Below are 17,932 nucleotides of genomic sequence, written 5' to 3'. Positions count from 1 at the left end.
ATAAAATTAATTTAATTCCTTCTGTCTTTATATAGAAGTATGTATCTATGCAGCAGCCAGCACAACTGCAGCTAATATTTGTGTGACCTTCAATATTATGGTAATTTATTTAAATGTTCTTTGTTAATTAAAATATTTCACATAAAAGGCAACTAACTTACTTTTACCAATTAATTATATCTTTGAAATTTTGGAGTGATCAATTATCATAATCAACAAATATTACGGAAATAAAATAACAAATGAGTCTGAAATGCCAAGTGGTCTGTTTTTGGCTTGTTTTTTACTCCTAATTTAAAGAAATAACTATTTTTAAAATGAAAACAAATTTATGTGTTGTTCAGTTCTGCATAAAATAATAATAGAATCTTCAATAATAAGGAAAGTAATCTTTTGAAAAGTGTTACTCATGACAAACTTCATAAAGTGTGTGCAATATTGTCATGGTCAGAAATGGTATTCTCCAGTTTAGCACTCCCATTAAAAAGACCACCTGTAGCTCCCATCTCCACCTCCAAAAAACATGGATCAGGGCTTGAGATAAGAAAGATTTATTTGAAATAGCAATGACATAAGAAAAAGAAGAGTAACAGCAACAATATTGATAACAAAGGTATAAAGCAAAGAAAGAATTAACACCTAAAATAAAATCCCAGATTGTTCTGCTCAGAAGGAATACCCTTCCCTGTGGAAGCCAGAGTCCCTTCCCTCCCAATCCTGCAGTGATATAAGGTGGAACAGAATAACATCTGGACCCTGGCTGTGCCCTTATAGCCACACCCCCCTCCAACTTCTGCCAAAAATTAACCCTGTCCAGGTTCAAAATCAGACAGGTACATAGCTAATGATTAGGTGAATGTTCTACCTTTACAGCTGTGAAAGAACTCACCATGATTTCTATTAGGTAACTCAAATATAACTGAAGCTTCTTGAATGAAGCTTCTTGATTGATTGCCTCAAACAAGGAAAAAAAAAACCCCAGAAATATTTGTCTATTCAATATGTTCTTCAAGAGTGAGGAACTGCTGCAAGCTAAAGGTGACAATATATGATCAATATATGAAAAAATGAGAAAATATTTTGTTGCCTTAAGATATCCAGTTTTTCCAATAGTTAGACAACTTATTGTACAGTCTTTAGTATATTATTTGCATAAGAACATCCCAAATACTTCAAAACCAAGTTTGAAGAAATTTAAGAGTCTCAAATTTTTTGACAGCAAATTTTTGGGTTATATTCAGCAGACCAGGATAAAATCCAGTAACTATTTTTTTTTTCATTGTCCACGCTGTCACAGTCATGGAGCACATTCCAGAACAAGAGAAGAAGGAAATAATAGTCCACTGATGAACATCTACAACATACCTGGTTAGAAGTCTGCAATTGGTGTCAAAATCTGGATGCTCTGGTTAATCTTATGCAAAAACTAACCATGGGGTGCCCAACCATGTGATCTAGATAGCATGGGATAGGAAAATGGACTATAATTTCCTAGGAAAAACTGTGACAGTTTTACTCTGGCGAGCCTTCCTTCCTTCCTTCCTTCCTTCCTTCCTTCCTTCCTTCCTTCCTTCCTTCCTTCCTTCCTTCCTTCCTTCCTTCCTTCCTTACTTCCTTCCTTCCTTCCTTCCTTCCTTCCTTCCTTCCTTCCTTCCTTCCTTCCTTCCTTCCTTCCTTCCTTCCTTCCTTCCTTCCTTCCTTCCTATCCTTCTTCCTTCCTTCCTTCCTTCCTTCCTTCTTCCTTCCTCCTTCCTTCCTTCCTTCCTTTTCCTTCCTTCCTTCCTTCCTTCCTTCCTTCCTTCCTTCCTTCCTTCCTTCCTTCCTCTCTTCCTTCCTTCCTGTTCCTTCCGTCTCCTGCCTTCCTTCCTTCCTTCCTTCCTTCCTCCTTCCTTCCTGTCCTTCCTTCCTCCTTCCTTCCTTCCTTCCTTTTCCTGTCCTTCCTTCCTTCCCTTCCTTCCTTCCTGTCCTTCCCTTCCTTCCTTCCTTCCTTCCTTCCTTCCTTCATTCTTCCTTCCTTTCCTTCCTTCCTTCCCGTCCTGTTCTTCCTTATCCTTCCTTCCTTCCTTCCTTCCTTCCTTCCTTCCTCTCCTTCCTTCCCTTCCTTCCTTCCTTCCTTCCTTCCTTCCTTCCTTCCTTCCTTCCTTCCTTCCTTCCTTCCTTCCTTCCTTCCTTCCTTCCTTCCTTCCTTCCTTCCTTCCTTCCTTCCTTCCTTCCTTCCTTCCTCCTATTGTAGTTCTTCACAAAAAAGAACTCAAAATTTAAAGCACAACAGATTCTCGACTTTTTTTTTCCCTGAAAGTGTCAGCCATCAGCATTAGATGGTAGAATGGAAATGTAAACAATCTCTCTGAGGAATTAAGTTTTTTTAGTGAGAATATTTGGGAGATCTTGCATTTGTACTTGGAAACTGTAGATGCTGGTGAAGATTGCAAAGACAATACTGTTAGAGTTTCTTTTCAAGTACATGTGGAATGACACATTTAAAGAAAAAAAAATAATGGAATTTGCTCAGTATTTTAAATATTTTTTAATGAATATTTTTTTTTTGTACAGTTGTATTGTTAAATTTATAACTCAGAATGGAACAGACGTCCAGATCTCCCTCCATATGAGGTATGTGAGCTTCTGTGTTTAGTTAAGTGATGACAAGGAAGCAGAGCTGACATGACCATGACTGATGAAATTAAATGCCTTTTCCAAACACCTGAAAAATTTGAAAAACTTTTTTAAATGGCAAGAATTTTAGAATCATGAAGATGCATGCAAAGAGTGCACAGTGAAGCATAACATTGCAGCTACTTCATAGTCAAGAGGTTCTATCTAGCAGCCATTGTAGGTTAATCCTTACATTAATTAGGAAAGAAGTAAAATCTTCTTACCAAACAAGCAAAACCACCAAAGACATGCTGCCTTACACTCAGCTTGATTCTTGGAATTAAATATTGTGGCTCAGGATCCTTTTGCTTTAAACATAGGTTTCTGTGGGTGATCAATGAGGGTTGAATGCTTTGATCGTGGTCTCTTCACTGTGCCTATTCTTCATGTGAGAGATGAAGGGCAGGGAATTGTTACATTTTGGCAGCTCTGTGTCACCCCAAGTTGCTCCTATTCAGGGAAATGTCCTGACTGGATGTTTAAGCTGACTTCTACCCTCATTTACATCAACACAAAAAATACCAGTGGTTCTGGTGCCAGTGTCTTTTTCACTTTCAAAAAGAAAATCAAACAGCGTGACTGAACTTGGAAAACTGAACAAGCAGCTCCATCTGAATAAAGAAGGACAAAAATGGAAGAGAAAGTAGCTGATGCAAAAGCATGGTTTTATATTTGTGCTTTGCACTTTGACTCCAGTGGATCCAGATATCTCTTTGAGACTGAGTTGGGAAAAATTGCCTGTGTCATGTGTCCTATAAAAGGCTCAGCACAGCCTTCCACTGATCTGAAAAAGAAATGTAACATTTTAAATTAAGTAACTGCTTTTCAGCTGAAAGGAGGGCCAAGGCATCCAGACATTTCTCTGATTCTCAAATATTCCTTGTGGATGGTTATTTCATATATTTTACATATATTACAGATATTTTTAATAGCTTACATCTATTTAATGTTTGTTTTTTTTAAAGTAAGGCTATGCGATTTTATATGTTCATTGTCATACTATTTTAAATTTTTGTTTTATTTAGATACATTATTTATGTACATAATTTTATGCATCATTTTAAGTATTTACATTTGTATTTACTTCTTCCTTTACATAAAAACAATAATAAAAATAACACTCTAATTGGACTGTATTCAGAAGTTACAATGTTCAAATACTAATGAAAAGATTATTTCTTGTGCCCTGATCCTGCAGACATTAAACCTTACCTTCTTAAGATGAAAACACTCAGAATCTTACAAGATCATCCAAAAAAGTTTAGCTGAGTTAAAGCGAAAAATATCTGAAAGAAAAGGCATATTAAAAGAGCTGATTTTTGCTGGTTTTGTTTTATTTTTAACTTTAGATAAAAATATCTGCATAGTACCTTTTTTTTTTTTTCTTTTTATCTGCTGACTGAAAGTGACAGAAAACTTTCCATGTAATTAGAAAATATTTATTTTTCAAATGGAGTAAACGTGCATTACCATTTTATACTTTTGGGAGGTTATTACTGCTTTCACAATACCTGGTGTATTTGGAAGACTAATGTAAAATGTAACTCACATGCAGCCATTCATCTGTGTCCTCTGTGGTGACCAACATGACAACTGGGCTGAGCTCCTCTGCTGCCTGCTTCCCTCCTCTCCATGCACCCATTACCCTGCTGATAAAAGGGAGTAGGGGATATACTACCTTTCATTTTCAGAGCCAGGTTACTCAATCTGACATTCAATATCCAAAATATATTAGCAGGATTCAAAGACTGGACTTTCACCATGCAGAACTCATGCTGTCAGCTCTTCAGCTCATGTCTTTTCTGAAGCTGCTCCTCTTTCTGCTTTAAGAGGTTTGTTCTGTAAATGAGGGGAAAAATTACAAATTGCCCTTGGGATGGTGCAAACAATAAAATCTGCCTTCCTTGAAGACTCTTTCAGGATGCCAAGTTTATGTTTGAAAATGATGCATTGTAGGAGCTTTTTCATGTATGAGAACATCCCAAAAATAAATTTGTGGTTGTCATAGCTTAACTTTGCAGCAGATATTGGGCATAAGTTTGGAAATAAAGAAGCAATGAAGGTTTTCTCAACTCCTTCAAAAGAGCTGCTAAAAGCAGACTACATTTCAGCTGAAGGGAAAAAAACAAATTAAAGAAGGGCAAAGAGAGGGGAACAGGGTGAGTGCTTACTAAAGAACTATTAGAGAGTGATGGCTTCTACCTTAGAATTGCTGATCTGCCTCTGTGGGTTCCTACCACTCTCCACATGATGTTCCTCATTCTAACTGCACCTGGGATAGGCAGTAGTGCTGCTCTGCCTCACAGATATATACACCTTCTTTTATGGGTTGGGCTTTTTTCCCCCTGTCTAGCTTTACAAACTGTGGGATCCCTATAATTAGGTCAAGTACCTTAACTAAGCTTTTGCAAACTTCTGTACATTCTAAAAGTGAATGGAACAAGGTCTATTCAGTTATAGGTAATATCTTCTCCATCTCCTCCTTTCTTTTGACCCTCTTATCAAATACTGGCAGTTCTGTGCTTGCTTTATTTTAATCAAATCTATGAATATTACATTTAATGATAACACTCTTATTTTACTCTAAGGCTAAATCTAAACCAACAGGTTTCCATGATGAATAGATGGAGAGCATCTCTGAATGTAATATTGACCAGGCTGGTCAGTCATAAGTACAAAGGAAAAAAGAAAGAATGAGAAGAAGCCTCCTTAGCATAAAGTAATCTCACATTATTATTGTCTTTTCAACCTCCTGAGAAACTAACACAGAAATTATAAATCAGTTTAATTGTGATTAATAGTCACAATTTTCCTACTGCTGTGCAGTAGAAGATGAATTTGAAGCTGTAGGAATAACAATCACAATTTCAAATGTAGCATGAACAAGGCTACAAACCAATACAACAGCATCTTTCTTTTTATGAGCCATATCCCTGTGACTCTCCCATGTGGAGAAAGCTACACAGGTGCTAAAATAGTTTGAGAAGAAGTCAGTAACCACCATGGGACTGTAACAGACATCCAGAATGTGAAGTCCAAAATAGATAACAAATGCCAAGTTTAATAATTGTTATTTTTCTTGAAACAGTGTTTTTGGATGTTATGTTACTGGTGACTAGTTGTAAAATTTTTATGGACAAGAGAAAGTTGTCTTGTGTTTTCAAACTATTTTAATTGAGTGTTGACTAATAATCATATAAATTTAATGGATTAAAGTGCCACTAATAAAATAATGAAATAATGCTTTGTTTGTTGCTTATTTATAAGGAAGTGCATATTTATCTTTAGCTTATGAAAAGATATAATTGTGAGCACAGTGTTTACCTTCCAGGCATTCAGAAAGCAAGTGAATACTGAGAGGATGTTAGAGAAATGCTATGCAGCTTAATGACAGCCTTTATGAGGACAGGCAGATGTGATGGACAGATGGGTGGACTAACAGAACTAAATGCGTTATTAGCTGCTCAGACATTTGTTGAATGTCAGCCAAAACTACTGAATCATAGTAATTGACCATTGTTAAACATGTCCCGTGGGGAGAACAACTACATGCATAACAAAAACGTGTAACATTTTGGTTAAGATGCAGAGACAGGAAAATGATTGTACCAACTCGTATAAACCACACTGTAAAGTGTAGAAAAAGTTTGTTTGCTTTTAAAATGTCTGTGTGAGTTTCAATTACTCATCTACCTACTTAATATAGTACTGTTTTAAAAATATTTACGTACTGAGTTCCTCCTTCCACACATCAAGAAAAATAATATCTGGCATTTTTATTGTGCCCTTCAGTCAAATGGTTTAGAAACTTTTGAAATAAGGCTTTTATCATCTCTAACATTTATTTTATTCCTCACTAAAATGCAGTGACTACAAATGGAATGTATTTGTATACAATGGCTATATTTGTCCAACTGTATTCAGCATAGGGCTATTCCTAGTAAAGTGTTTAATCATACCTATTTTTTCTCTGATATCTGCTGGTGGATGAATTATATCACTAACTAAATTTGCAGAATAAATAAAAATGTATTTTTGTCCTGACTCCCTTGAAATTAAACTGCACCTGACTAATATGCAGAGATTAATTGGAAATGGACTGTAGCCCCTCTGAAGGAGGTCACAATGTGAGGCACACCACAACAGTGAGTAATACTTGGGAAGAAAAAAACGATCTGCCTTCTAACATGACAAGAATGATTTGCAGTTAATAATAGAGGGAGCAAAGGCCAGTCTTTTCAGTTACCCTTGGCTTCACCTAGGACAAAATAAAAAATCACTTCAGTTGCTGTGAGCTACTTGCCTTTTTCCCAATCATTATTGCTTGGTTATAACTTAGTGATAAAATCTGTCATTACTGACTTTATTGACATTAAAGTTGATTTATTTGCATGCCTGGTGAATAAGAACTGCATTATGCTGGCTTTCAGATTGCTTGCGTACTCAAGATAGTAAGTGCATCACTGACTTAATTGTCTCTTGCTGGTTCACTTGCTCTCTAATCTCAGTTTGAAAATAATATTGGGTCAAATTCAACCTTGGCATAAGTCCACTGACTTTAGTGGTAGTTCTCTAGAGAAGAGTTTGATCCAGAAGAATCTGAATTGTGTATATGATAAAGCTTTTTTCCCCCCAGCTATTGTGTAATGTGTTAGTCAAAAAGGAACACAGTTTTTTCCTTCTGAAAATTTTCATTTATTCTGTTGGTTAAGAATGGGCTCATCTTCCCCTATTTTAGTGTCCTTATATTAAACAATTAGCGTTTCTATTTAATTTTCCTGTGGTATATGTTTAAGGTAGGAGAAAAAAGAAACTAAACACCAATTGAGAAAATAAGTTTCACTGCAAAATAAATGAACTAAAGCCAAGCAAAATTAAATTCTTCACATAACCAAACATTTCTGTAATGAGCCATTCCAGGAAAAAGTTTTTTGTTTTTTGGGTTTTTTTTTTTTTTTTTGACTGTTTTTTTGAACAGGTTCATTTTCTATAGTTCTTTAAAAATATATTTTGGTTCTTAGCAATCTATTCAAATATTTGCCACATCAATTTTCAACATATCTGATTAAGACAAAAACTGGAAAAATTATCTCTATTTCAAGATTTGTTTTGGTATCCCAGTTTTAGACTTTCAGCCATCCCTTCTGAGAAGAAACTATTCAAATTACTCACCTTCACTTGGACTTTATTGTTAACAGAGATGACATTGACCATAAGTATTTGAAATAACTGAACTCTCACGAGTAACTGAAAAAACATCCAGAAAGCAAAACCTATGAATTATCTATATTAAGAATACGCAGAAGCACTTCAGGCAAACATGCAAATAGAAATTCAAGCTCAATCATAACTGATTTTTTGAAAACCACTTGAGATTTTAGATCCAAAATTATCTTACTACAGTGTGTTCATGGATGGAAATGGTTACATTTTAACCTTAATTAAAATATGTGCTTTCTTGAGTATTTGTAAAGAGCAAATGTGAAATTTCACATAGAAATGTGTTAAAATGGAACACTGTTGACTGTACTTGTGGAGTGTTTGTTTAAAGATTTTCAATATTAATAGACAAATTTTGTCTGATGATTAAAAATGAAAATACCTCTGCATTGCAGGGGCATTTACTTCATTCTATTTGCCAAACAAATTCTCACTGAATTTCACTGGAGTTTTTATTCTTTATGAAACCAATTTCTGTCTCTTTAGTGGATATAATAAGATGAAATTTACTGAGATCGTACAAAACATTCCATTAAATACTCTCGCAGTAATTCATCAATAAACATATGAAGTGACTTCTCTCATGAAACATTTTCTGTTTCTCAAATTTTCTAGTCAAATACAGTTAATCACCTACCCCCCCAGGACTTCAATCTTTTTTTGCTGAGTTTTAAAAAACTATTACCTGATTACTTTAAGAGTGCTCCCTGTGTTCTTAGACTCTACTGTATTAAATGGTCTATGGTTGTTGATTCAAAGAGATTTTTGGTTTCTTGTTTTGTTTGGTTTATGGTGCCAAAAAACCAGACCAAATTAATTGTATGATACAGCTGGAGGAAACTTGGAATGTTGTTTAATTTTCTTTTAATGTTTTTAATTTTTAAATGTTCTTTAATTTTCTGGAGAGAAGAACAGTGGGATATTTTTGACAGATACTTGTACAAAGTCCAGTGATGGAGATTCCACAGTCTCCACACCAACATATTCCACGAGTTCATTATCCTCCTACAAAAGTTTTTTAGTGCTTTGTGTAAATCTTTCAAACGTGACTGGAAGAGTTTACAATTGTTTTTATGGCCAAATCACAATAACCAGTGCAATGTAACAATAGGCCATTTAGATGTATGTGTGTTAGTGAGTGGATAAATAAATAATTTCTTGGTATGACTTTTAAATGTGTTGTCTTTTATGCTTTGTTGGGTGAAATTTGTCCCAATAGTATGAATTATTATGAGTTGCTCAACTTGTCCACTATTTTCAATAATTTCCTGTATCATTTACATCACAGAAGTATGGTTCTAAGTGTTAAATCTTCCCCATTATCTTCATGTTCATCTTCATGTATTATCTTTAGAGCTTTTCTCATGGCAGGCAAGCAATCGACAAAAATGTAGTAACACATTTTCAATTGTCTATTGTTCTTCAATAGAAATTAAAAATTTATTTGCTTTGCATTTTTTTTCCCTAGGTACACTGAAGAATTAAATACATTGCACATTAAATATTCCTTAAATAAATTGCCCATCATGAAACTATTTTTTTTCTTAGTGATTGATCTTGATTTAGGAGGTGTCAGTATGGATAAATTAATGTAAAGTAGCCAAATACAACATTCACTTATGTTTTAGAAATTTTCTTTGTTGTTATGACAGCTAATTATCTGTCTTGTTTATGGAGGAGATTCTTTGTTGATTTTTAAATTCTTGACCTACATTATTTTCAGAATGAGATTTCAGTCCATCTTTTTATTTATCCTTTTCTTCAGGACATTAATAAATGTGTAATAAATGTGTCAAGTACCACTACTGCTAGAAAAAATACAGGGGCATCTCTTTATTAACCTTCTTCCATGTTGAAAATGAACACTTATATCCATTCTTTGTCTTCCTATCTCTGAGCCACTTTCTAATACGAAACAGATTTTTATAATTTATTCTGTGGCTCCTGTTTCTGTAATAATCTTCTGTGAAGTATTTTTTCAAAGATATCTTAGAAGTCCAATTAAATTATTTTTATTAATGGGTGTGTTTTTTCTATTAACTCCTTGCTGTGTTTTCTGTATCAATACAAAGCAATTGGATGTATCCCAGAGTAAATGAGAAAGCTGGTACTTAATTATATCCAGTTTAAATAGTCTTAGTTTAGTCAGGTGGGAAGGTTCAAATTCTGGTGTCCTTCATTAATTTGAGAAAGATAGGTATTGGAAGCATTTTTACTGTACAAGCGAACCAGCACTTTTTCTTAAACAGCAGAGAACTTTTTGCCCATTTCAAGTATTAATATAATGGAAGGTGTACTATTGCCTAAGACAATTTGATTTCAGTATCCAAATTTTGCCATATTTTATCATGACAAACTTTTGTCATCCAAACATTCCAAATTAAGTGCAATACTGAAAATATTGTCAATAACAATCTTAATCAATGCAATACGTTTTACTTATTACAGGAAATAAGTAAATAAGTGCCTTTAAAAATTTGATTTGCTTGTACAGTTTTTGGCATGTGGCCATTCTTACTCTTGCAGGATCACTACAATACTCACAAATTATTGTCCAGAATTTAACTCAGTGGTTTACCAGATTAATTATTAGTCAGTATGTCTTCAAAAGTATTTACTTTGCTGTGAGCAGGAAATATTCTTGCTTCAAAAGTTTTTGAAGTTCCTTAAATGGATGATAAATAGCTTGCTAAGTACTCTGATTTCAAGAAACAGTGAGCAGAGTCAGTATGCATCTACATCAGATGAAATTATAGCTACTTAGTAGAGGCAGGAATTCACACCCATCATTTCCATGAAACACAAAAGAAGATATGTCTAAGGCAGCAGCTCAGCAGCTTCAATGTGGCTTTCAAAGGTCTCTTCAAAACACAGCACAATTTTCTTCAAGGCACTCTTGTCTGAATCTATCAAATGGAAAAGCATTTTACACCCAATATGATCAGTTATTTAAATGTTAATTTAGGAGATAGGGTGTACTTTAAGAAGGATTTGTGCTCAGTGATCCAAAGTATATAGAAGATTTTATACCTTGAAATATTTTGTGCATATTTATGCTATTTTATTTTGTTCTATAGTATTAGTGCAAATATATAATAAAAATCTTATATTTCTTTATTCTATTTATAAAAATTATAATAAAAATAAAAAATAAACCCTCTATTTTGAGAAAAATTTTGTGCAATAAAACAAGCCTCCTTAAAGTATGCATAGTCAAATAGTTACATGTAGATCACATTTTTGCCTTGAAAAAAGTCAGAAGGATATGAGACAAATCTAAAATTTGGCATAATTATTTTCAACATTTTCTTAGGGTAAAAAAAATATGAAAGAAAGAAAGAAAAAGTTTTTTTTTCAATTTACAAATACATTACAAACACTCCCATTTCTTGGTATTGGAAGGCAACAGGAGAGCAGGAAAGCAAGGATGCTACTCCTACAACAGCTGAATTCCTCCTCCTGCTCCAGAGCAAGACACGAGGCAGAGCTCAGGGACCTTTCACAATCTGCCTTGGCAAGTGTATGGAGCAGATGATCACAGTGCCTTGTTTGCTACTTTGTAGAGGCTGGATTCCATGTAATCCCTGATAGCCTCTGGTGCTTTAATAATTAGTAACACTTTGCCTTTTATACTTTTCTGTTGCTGTTTGTTCATTTGTTTTTCTGGTATTTCAATTTAGCAACATTCTTTGTGTAAAGGCCTTTTTTTTTTTTGATTTTGCTTTGTTTTGTTTTGCCAGTTTCTAGTATCTTTGAACTGAATTCCACACAACAACAATGTGAGAGGATAATAGAAGTGGTTATAGTCTCTCACTGATACTGTAGGATTATCTAAACAGAATTGTATAATCTTTTTTGTTCCACCAAAAATAGAATCCTTATTTTTTTTTAATCTGCTAGTTAAGTATTCTGTTGTGAAAAAGTATTTGTGCAATTCTAACTATTGAAAAAAGAAAGAAGCTCCAAGTAAAAGGTGTTCACAATTTTTGTAGATCTTTCCAGCCCCCCAAAAAAACCCACCACTTTTATTAAAGAAACCTGATAATGTAAAATGTTCCTATCCTTATTCTCTACAAAATTCAGGGTTGAGAGAGGAAGTTTTTTCAACCCTAGGTTTAAAAGGTGGGTTGAATTAAGTGCAGCTTCACAGATGATACTGAATGCCATATAATTAGGCCCCAGTCTACATTAGGAGAAAATTATTCTGAAACCTGGTACATACAACATTGTGTTTTTTTATGAACTTTTATTTCTGTAGTTCATCACTGAACTCTATTAATAAATATTAACAAAAATATTTTTTATTACTTTCTTTGTTAGTGCTCTGAAATTCATTCTATTTTACTACACATACCTAGAAACAGACTTATTGTTTGGTCCCAATACCTAATTTCAAGAACATCAAGTTCAACTGTTTCTTCAGCAGATACTGTTGAATCAATTTTGCATTGTAAACAAGGAAATTTCTTTCTTATTTTGTCTCTAATAGCTATTTCATCTAGTCAAGCTAACAGAACCTGAAAATGCAATTTCCTCCTTCCTCCTCATGTAGATCTTCTCTTATCTCAGGCAGTGAAAATTGAATGTCAGTCCCATTTTAGTTAAAGTCAGTTTCACTTTTAAACTTGTCGTTGTACAATCTCTTGGTTGTAAGTACTGTAATACAATTGAAAAGAAAGCATACTTTGTTTGAAATTTTAATACTCTCTTGGCTTTAGGATATATAAAAGGGAAGCCAAACAAAATCCTCTTCTATATAGTGAGAATGATTAGGAAAAAGACCAGTAAGTTAATGGAAAGTGGAGATAAGTTGTCCCTTAGTTTTTTTCTTTCAACTTAAAATACATTTGTATACAAAATTTCCCCACTACATAGCAACTTATTGGACAGATAAGACTCTTTATTTGGGCTAATTTCTGTAAATAGATTGTGTATAGCAGAAAAAGACAAGCTAGAATATGTTTCTAATTTAGTTCAGAAACTACAGAAGAGCTCCTTGTACGTCGAGACTTTCTAAGATGACTTTTCTATGACTAAATTAAACAATATCTACAAAGAACATTGTAAAATAGGACTTGACCAGTTTTCTAATAAAAATATTGGTCAACATTTTCTTAACAAACTGTAAAAAGATCTAGTTGCTTCTGGAAATAGAAAAAATAAACTGTGACTCAAAATCCTTTATCTCACCATGAGTGATATCCAGGGTGATTCATCATGATTAATTAAAGATTTTTTATGTACTTATTATTTTTACAGAGACACACTTTCATTTATAATTCTGTACTGGCAGTTTCATAACTCATTCATCCACCAGAGACTGCAATTCTGCTCTCACAGCTGAAAGGTGCCATACAAATATGAGTTATTTATATGAACAAAATGGCTCGAGGCATATTGAGGCTTCACATGGACACATGGTGAAAACCACCAGGTACAGAAAGAATTTTGATATATACAGTATTTCAGACAGATTCTAATTTAAAATTCTGTAGGGAAGATACTGGCAGAATTAATCAATTTCTAGCTATATTCTTTCCTTCCCTTCAAGACATTACTATATTCCTGCAGGATTTCATGTAACTCCTTCTGGAACAGAGGATGACTTGGCCTCTAAGATCCCTGTTAAACATGGACTGCAACAGTTTTCTGAAAGCTGAAACATGCTGGTAGAATGGCAAACAAATACACAGAAGCTTCTAAGCTACTATTTCTCTCCAATCAGTTTTCTTCCAATTAATTTGCAAAAGAAAATAGCTGTACTGTTAATTCTTTTCTGGAATGGAGTAAAGTCTATCATCCATTTCCACTTGAAAATTATTTGCCTCTGCTTTCAGGAATCCTCACAAACATTATGGCAGTGTAAGTCTCTCACAACAAGAATTAGTCTCACAAATGGAACAGAAGTTTAGTATTGCAATGTTATTCAACTCTTGATGCTTAACAGGCAGATCCAAAAGATGAACAGACAATTACATGTATATAGATAAAATGTGATATTCTTATGCTTCCAATAATATGCATTAAAGACAGGAATGAGATATTTAAAGTACATCTACACTAGTTGGGTACAGCAAAAGTCAGAGTTAAAAATATTAATGTCCAGGTAGTGCAAATATCTATAATTTAGCAGACAAAGCTGAAAGGTCAAGTGCTTGGGAACTGAAGATAGATAGCTGTAAATGGCTTGATATTTTTGCTCTACTGCTCTAATGATTTTTTCCCGTAATATTTCACTACATATTTTTAGTTTTGAATGACTGCACATATTTATGTGTAGTAGTAATATATTAAGTCCTTTCTGAGTGACAATCTGTATGAGCTCATGAAAGAGGAGTTAAAGTTACATGAAGCTTTACTTATATCTAACTTTTACCAATTTACCTCAGTTATACACTTATTTCAGCAGTCTTTATACACTTATTGAAAAAATTGGCAACAGAATAAAATACGAATAAAAGCTACACATTTTACCCAAGAATACTCAAGAGAATTAACAAAATAACACATATGCTACACAATTTAAATCTCCCTTTAATATTTGCTTAATTTGAGGGTTTTTTTTCCAAGCCAGTAAAATTTCTCCTCTTTGCTCTGTGCTAAAGGCTTTGAAATTCAAATTTGGCAGTCTGTATCTGAATCTGATACATCCAAAGGCTCTGCTGTATCCTCCTTCAGAATAATCTGTCTGGTCTCATATCAATGTCCATTGCATATCATGCTGCAATAGAGAAGATTGGGTGTGCAGCTTTGGTACTTTCTAGCTGAAGGAACAGATGTTATAAGTCTGAGGTTTAATTTACCAGAACCTACAACACTCCACTAAAGTAGAAAGAGCTATTTCGAGTCAAGAAATTCTCTACTGCAATGGGGTACACCTTCTTTAATGACCACTAGCAGTAAATTAGGAAGAAAATTCAGTAATACCAACTTTTAAATCTGTACTAGTTTTGTCTTTCAATAGAAAAGATTTAATCAAGTTAACTCATCTTATTTGGGCATTAAGTCATATAGTAGTAGTCATATGCATGATGAAAAGTATAGGGAGCTTTTTTAGTGTTTTGCATGCATTTTACAGAATTTATGTCTTTCAGTGTTTTACCTCAATACTTCTTTTAAAACTTTTAGAGAAACATCATGTAGGAGAGTGAACTGATCCCTGTGGAACCTTGTCAAATGAGAAAGATTTGAAGCTGGAGTCTTCTTGGCATACTTTTTGGGTACATTCCTTGGGAAAGCCCTAAATCATCTAAGCAAATCACTTGATTCCTTGGCATTCCTGTCAGGTGGAAAAAAAGTGATTTTAGTGTTGAGAGAATTAATGTTGCAGAGAAGCTGTGAAAGGCAAGAAGGGATGTCTGCCCATCATCATTTATCAAGTCTACTGAGGCTGTTTCCTTCTCCTCTCCAAACATAAGAATAGAGGCTTCCAAGTGTTAAACGTTTGTATCTGATGGATGAATTTCCAGTCGGCTAGGTTTTATTTAAATGTTTTCTTCAGATCAGAGTGTAGCTGGCCTAGGAATAACATGCAGAAAGAGTTATTGTCCCACCTCTCTATTATTTCAATTTTTTCAAACGTTGAACAGGAGCTTCAGAGTAATTTGTGGTGAAAACTAACAGTCAATTATTAGCTGTAGAAATCTATCCTACAAATCAGCAATGATGCCCATACTGATACTTCTACAGAAATCACTGTACTGTTTACTTGCATAGTGTAACCAGCAAGAAAAAAAAAAAGCAAAATCTGTTGAGCAATAAACTATATTTCAGAATATATGCTACAGAGAATTTGTTTGAGAATTGAGAAAAGAAATTCTGCACTGCTTTGCTTCATCACACTTTAAAATTGGGAGTAGCAGATCTCATCTCTCTTAGATTAAAGTAGCTTCTGGTCTGATTGATTTCAGTTTAAACTCTTTTGTTTTATTGGAGTTTCAGCAAACCTTGTTGCTTGTGAATATATGACGTTACCCACAATAAAATATGGTTGATTATTTTTTGTTTCTCTAACACAAAAATTTCTACTAGTGCCTCCCAGCTAGATTAGTTTTCTGATGTGCAGTTCTCATCCTATCCTGTCTGATCCTATGTTCAGACACATATCTCTGTTGACTAAGGGGCTTTATAATTGTGGAATTTTAATATTCAGCATGTCTGATTGGGAAGTGGTGGAACAAAAATGTAATGTAGTATTCCAGTAATGAATAAAAGCACAGACTGATCAATAACATAATAGGAAAGAAGTGATAAAACAGTGAGCATAAGTTTGTGTCAATATGGCACCATATATAAAAATAGCTCCCAGAGGTATTTTCTCCCCAAAATAGTCAAGATTGAGGTGGTGCAGGTCAAGTCCCTTGTGCCTTCTTAAAGAAACTCAACTGTTCAGTAGCAGTATAACAGATGTTCAAAAGAATTGTTAACTCTCTAAATGTAGGTGTGGGCAGATGCACCATTTCTACTACACATAACTTTGGGGGAGAGGGAGTTTTAAAGAAAATCAATAATGAGTAGATCTGTATACAAATTACTCCTCTAATTATATTTAAAAGGTAGATTAAGATTCTTTGCTTCAGTGATTGTGGCTGAGATAAAGCAGACAAGTGATGAGAGGAGCTATTAGTGTAACCATGCATGACTGACTTGGCAAGTATTAGTAGATCAATGTGAGGCAAAATAAGTGGCAGCATAAGAGAGAAGCTTGTGCCAAAAACTCAGTCCTCTTCTTTTTGGTGCTTTTGACCAAGGCCATAGGAAATACAGTGCCATTTAGATAAAGGAAAAGTAAAATAAATAGATAGGTCTAAAGGACATAAGGAATTTCTGTTTCCACATCAACCAATATATCAGTGATGAGCTGCAGCATAACTTTTGTAACCCTTTCAAGAACTTTACTGGCATTGCCACAGATGGACACTCTCTGTGAAGAAACACTTTATGGGACTGGAATAGGCACAATGACATCTTGTGACAAGATATATAATGTTATTGCTGGTGGGGAATACTTTGCTTCAGGATGACCTCAGAAAGAGGAGTCAGGGGTGTGTGGAAGATGGTTTGTTTTCCTCAGGAACGTGGCTGCAAAAATGTATATAAAATTCTCACTTTGTCTTGCTGATTTACTGTCACAATGATTTTGTATTAATATTGGAATTGTTGTCATTCTATAAGTGTTTATTTTAAAAGGATAGGAAATTTGGAAGATCACCTGTATTAGTACTTTAAAAGTCTTGAAAACCTGTCTGACTTCTCATATCTTTTTAAAAACTATCATATTTTATACAGAGTATCAGTGTGTAAGGAAGAAATGAATAAAAAGTTGGAAATTTAGTTATACTCCTGCTTTCTGGAATGCCCTTATTGTATTTCTGTGATTTTCTTTTTTTATTTTCATATGCTTTTGATAAGAAAAATGCAAATATATAGCAGGTTTCATTTAAAATCAAACATATGAAATTTTAATATTTTGGTTTGAGTATATATATATATTTTTTCCCCCTCCATAAAGGTCTTTGAACAGAAAAGAATTCCTTATTTCATTCTCAATTGCATCTCTGCTTGGGAAGATACACAGGCTGTAGGTCACTGTGAATATGTGTAGAAATCCAGGACATAGTTCCTTTACTTAAGCATGTGCTATATGATGTCAATAAACAAAAGTAACAGCATCTTGGGCTTATCTGGATTGATTCTTGCACAGCTCTCTACTGGTGGTCTCTCATAAAACTGATATAAAAAAATGAAAGGAGCTTTTCAGTGTCACATCAGGTACTTCAACAGTCTCTTTTGGAGGCAATTTTGACAATATTATCAAGAGCTCTCAGAAACTTCTGGAAGCTGGTTTGTAATTCTCTTACATCAGTACACTCCATTCCCCAGCTTATTGTCACTTTCAGGGATGTTTGAAAGCATCTAGTTTCCCCCATGTAGGCATCAGTACTGTGGAGATGGTACCAAAAAACACTCATGAGATTTGCCAGTCCTCTCTCTTTTCCACTCCCTCTGCCTTTGGCTCACATCACAATTTGTCTCTGGTTTGCTAAGAACAGAATGC

The 17,932-nt window shown here is 34.2% G+C and overlaps 1 long non-coding RNA gene across 2 annotated transcripts in view; it reads left to right on the top strand.

Moving 5' to 3' along the window:
* LOC306803859 overlaps window positions 1–17,932 on the top strand; it is a 48,843-nt gene that overhangs the window by 18,927 nt on the left and 11,984 nt on the right. For both annotated transcript variants that reach the window (XR_013774726.1, XR_013774727.1), the window contains exon 2: window positions 5,244–5,374. This is a non-coding gene — a long non-coding RNA (uncharacterized lncRNA). The remainder of the gene's footprint in view (window positions 1–5,243; window positions 5,375–17,932) is intronic.

This window comes from Erithacus rubecula (assembly GCF_903797595.1).
Source record: "Erithacus rubecula genome assembly, chromosome: 6".
NCBI classification, from domain to species: Eukaryota; Metazoa; Chordata; class Aves; order Passeriformes; family Muscicapidae; genus Erithacus; species Erithacus rubecula.
This window is presented reverse-complemented; position numbering and strand designations above follow the sequence as displayed.